The 4,841-nt window shown below is 42.3% G+C and overlaps 1 non-coding gene across 1 annotated transcript; it reads left to right on the forward strand.

The window, feature by feature from the left end:
- Positions 1 to 2,262: 2,262 nt before the first annotated feature.
- Positions 2,263 to 2,426, forward strand: LOC119877123. Its single transcript, XR_005371736.1, has one exon. It is a non-coding gene; the product is annotated as a U1 spliceosomal RNA (small nuclear RNA).
- The last annotated feature ends 2,415 nt before the right edge of the window (positions 2,427 to 4,841 follow it).

Below are 4,841 nucleotides of genomic sequence, written 5' to 3' on the forward strand. Positions count from 1 at the left end.
GGAATGATGTGGTGGCATCAGACCACAGGCTAGGGCTGGGAACCAGGGTCTGAGGGCACCTGTGAGACTTCAGGTGCCCTTCACCATCATGGGAGCCATCAGCCCCAAGAACACTCAGCTCTCTGCAGATTGAGGTCCTAGCTGTAGGATCCACAGATGGAGTGAGTGGAGAAGAAGCCAGGGAGCAACCAGAGAGCTCACTCGCCTTCCTGGCCATGCGCTCATCCGTGGCCCACCTTCTGGACGCTCGGCAGCCTTGGCTCCTTACCGGTCCAAAGTGCCTACGCTTCCGCTGGTAATTGAATTTCTTCCCTGGAGGCTTTTGACGCTCCAGATGCTCCTTTCTGTGTTGCATCGAGGAGGCAAAACTCATCTCCTGGCTAGGCTTCTTCAAGCGTTATTTGGGGAAATCTGTGATTCCGTTCAGCATAACTTTAGGGACTGTGGAGAGGCTTGTTTCCACCCTAGGCCTGCTATTTTAAAGAAGACAAAGGGCAGGAGTGACTTTGAAAGGGCTCCTTCTCGAAAGGCTGCCCTGGAGCCTACCTTTGCTGAAGAAAGTCACTGCACTGCCCCCGCCCCACCCAGCAGGAGGCGGGATGGACACCAACTCCCCTGCGCTGTCCGCTCGCAAGTCTCCTTCCAAATCACAGTGTGGAGCTCAGACTCACTCAGGCAGCAGGTGCTCAGCCTCTTGGGTGCCCCCAGCACCCTAAGGGCTCTGAGAGCAGACAATCTAACCAAGACTCCCCTCGCAGCACGCAGCACTCCGTCCTTTACTTCCCCCTGGCGTGTAGCGCAGTCCGTCAGGATACGTGCTGAAGACCCACCGGCCAGCACAAAGGTTTAACGTCTTAAACGTACTCTAGTTCCTAGATTTATTATCCACAGTGTCCAGACCTAAGGAGCACCTGATAATTAAATCTCAGTACGAGATCAAATTATTAAAGTTTTGTCTTCAGAGTTTGTACTGTTTTGGACAAAGTACATGGTAGTTTTCCATGGACCTCCCTTTATATTGTCCTGTTTTTACTAAGCTTGATTCCTGAATCAGGGACTTTTTTTTTTTTTTTTTTTTTCTGAATCAGGGACTTAAAAAGAGTTCAGTCTGTGGTTGAAAATTGAAAAGAATGTTTTTGGTACCTATTGTAATACCCTCATTCTATTTTAGAAGGCCATCTGCTATTAAAAGTAATGCTTTTGTCCATCAGTTTCTCTGCTTTCTCCTTAAGTAAAATTTGGGATTTGATGTTAGTTCAATCTGTGGGTTCTTTTTTTTTTTAAGATTTTATTTATTATTCATGAGACACACACACACACAGAGGCAGAGACACAGGCAGAGGGAGAAGCAGGCTCCCTGCAGGGAGCCGGATGTGAGACTCAATCTCAGGATCCCAGGATCATGACCTGAGCCACAGGCAGACACTCAACCACTGAGCTACCCAGGTGCCCCCAATCTGTGGCTCTTAAGTGAAAAGCAATAATGCATAAAGAATTCTTCATTTCAGAAAAACAAGTTAACATGGAATCCTTCCTCGTTCTTATTGTTAATTAATTAATTAATCCACTGAGCATTTACTTATTGAGGACCTACTCTGTGCAAAGCACTAGCCTGGCAGTGGGTTGGGAATAAAGATGACTAAAACAAGAGCCCATCTTCCTGGAGAAAATCTGAGTCTCTGGAAGGGTGTAGAAAAGGAAGAACCATGTCTAGACAAGGAGATTCAGGAAAGGGCACTGTGGCATCTGGACTTACTTGGCCACTCAGCTGATGTCACCCTAGTCTTGGGGGACCCATGAGTTCTGTGCTTCCCATTGAAAATCTGCTAAAACCAGTAGAGGGCAGTTAGTGGAAGGTCCATGTATGAGATGTACCTCCAAATTCTCATTTCCCCTTCCTGCTTCTCAGCAACATTTCTTCACTAGTCTGGACCTCTCTACATTCTACAAAGGAAAAACACAACAAAAAACCACAACTAAACCTTTGAGGAAATGCTGTAGCATAAAAAAGAAAAATTGGGGCACCTGGCTGGCTCAGTGGTTGAGCGTCTGCCTTCAGCTCAGGCCATGATCCTGGGGTCCTGGGATTGAGTCCCACATTGGGCTCCCTGTGGGGAGCCTGTTTCTCTGTCTGCCTATGTCTCTGCCTCTCTTTCTCATGAATAAACAAATAAAAATCTTAAAAAGAAAAAAGAAAAATTGAGGTAAGTAAGACAGCCTTTTATTAGGGAAATAAGAGAAAAAATTAACATCTTCTGTAAGAAAATAAAAGAACAGGGGAGATACCATGATCACGAAGGTGGTTTTCCCAGGGCGAGGCTTATCCATTGCACTCCGGATGTGCTGACCCCTGCGATTTCCCCAAATGTGGGAAACTCGACTGCATAATTTGTGGTAGTGGGGGACTGCGTTCGCGCTTTCCCCTGGTTTAAAAAAAAAAAAAAAAAAAAAAAAAAAAAAAAAAAAAAAAAAAAAGAAAATAAAAGAACAAATTAGTATGTTTGCACAAATAAAGAAACATGGTATGAGAGAGGTTCAACCAGAAAACAAGAATTAACTCCTGGAATTTAACATAGAACCATGTGTGTTATGGGAGGGAGTGTTAGTTATTCAATAGAAGGGTTCAAAGGAAAGTCTAAGGAAATCATCCAGAATTTAGAGTACAAAAATAGAGAAATTACATGAAGAAAGATAAGGGCCAGAGTTTGAATCCAGAAGGTCTAATATTTAATTAATAGATATTACAGAGAGACCAAAGGAAGTAGAAAGAGCTAATAATCAAATAAATATCAATCATTATCCAGGGCCAAGTGAGATTGAGCCTTCACACTGACAGGCCATCAAGTATCAAGTGGGATTAATGAAAAGGTGCCCATCTCTGGATGGGCATTTAAGACATTTTAGAACATCAGGTAAGGAGAAGCCATAAAAGCTTAGATAGAACAACTTCAGCAGGTGACCCACAGAGGTTCCAGCTGGCCTCAGATGTCTCCTCACCAATGATGCATGAAGAGCAATTAATCCTCAATCCCCAATCAATCCTCAGGACTTTTTAGGAACATTACTCTGAACCTTAGTCCTGTACCAGGAAATCCCTCAATCATGTCTAAGAACAGAATAAAGTCACTTGCAGCTGAAGGAACAGAATAAAGTGGCATGCAGCTGAAAGAGACGAAAAAATTGACTTCCAAAGCCTTCTGGGGAAGTTTCCTGAATCCATAAGCCAGCAAAACAGATCTGAAAATGAAGGATAGGGAAGGTGTGGATCATCAGAATCAGAAAGCAACTCATTCACTGGAAAGAAATCCTAGGATGACGGCCTGGTTATTGCCCTTGAGAGAAATGTGTCCGAAGGAGAGCAGCGGGCTTCAAAGAGAGGGTCTTTAAGAGAAATGAGCTTCACACAGTGTGGGTGAAGAGGATGGGACACAGTGACATGCTTTCTCCCAGTAAAGTCCATATGAAACACCAGGAAAGAAAGTCCAAGATGATTTCGTCTAAACTAAAACACAGCATGAGGACCTTAATCTTTTCCTGTCAGAAGAAGAATGAAGATTTGCATCTCACATTGATCCTACAGAATCTGGTGTTAAGTGACAGCAATTGTTACACCAGAATTCTAGGAAAGCAGGAAATATTATTTGCTATTTGTAATAGGACGAACACGTTTTTTCAAATTTTAGGATTAGGTTATAGACAAAGCCTAGAAGGCTCAACAGTGGATAATGAAGAGAAAGTAAATGTGATCCATCTTGATAAAACATAGATACAGTATACAGAATGACAGCAGAGAGAGACAAATTCACTCATATATTGAGTGAGTTCTAAAAGAGACTGATGAAGACTGACCAGAGAGAGAGAGAGAGAGAGAGAGAGAGAAATAGATTGAAAATAAAAGACTTAAGTTTGAAATGGGACCAAGTAGAGGAAAGAAAAATGGTGACATAATTAGAACAACTGGAATCAGCAGGAGACGAAAATCAGTGTGGCTCTGCTGAGCCCCTGACCCTTACAACCAGCAGTCAACAAGAAACCCAGCAAGAGGGACCCAACATACTATTTAACAATAAAGATATAATGAAAGAAGAACAACCCAAATTGCATGTCGCTGTACATGGCTATTTCCTGGAATGGGGCAGAGGAATGTGTCCCAGGACTTTTAATACTCCTATTATGTGGCTTTTAGTATATGTTCAAGCATTATTTGAATAAAAAGCATTTATTAAAATCTGTTCCTCAACTGAAGAACTTGAGATGTCGTGACCACACAGACAGCCTTGTTAGTGGGAAACCCGACAATGTATATAGATTCCTACACACATGTATATGTAATGGTATATGAAATGTGTCATCTGCTGCATCAATCTCCTCTCCTTACACAATCTTCCACGAGGTCTTCATGGGAGCTCTGACTTTTGCCTAAATAACGTTCTTGTTCTATTTCACAGATTTTTAATTTAGATTTCATGTATCCATTTAGAGTATTTTATTGCCTTGCCAGCCTGAGAGTCATTTTGTTTCTCGAAGGATGTGTAGCATATCCTATTTCTGATCAGCTCTATGTGGATTTTAGAATTTGAATAGATTTTCCCCCATTTCCAAATTCCAAGGGTCACTTCACTTTTTTTCCCAAGGCACTTAAGGGAAAAATAAGGCTGGATTTGAAGATTTAGTTATCACAAATATTATAGGGATTCTTCAGTGAGTATAAAAGTAGATGAGAGGGTCTACTATCCCTAAGGACTGGGGTAGGTTAGGAAGCAGAAGTCTTAGGGGCAGTAATTCAGCAATGAATGGGCAAAATCTATTTTCTTGGATATTTCTGATTTTGAATGTCTGAT

The sequence above is a fragment of the Canis lupus genome, chromosome 16, assembly GCF_011100685.1.
Source record: "Canis lupus familiaris isolate Mischka breed German Shepherd chromosome 16, alternate assembly UU_Cfam_GSD_1.0, whole genome shotgun sequence".
Taxonomy (NCBI): Eukaryota; Metazoa; Chordata; class Mammalia; order Carnivora; family Canidae; genus Canis; species Canis lupus.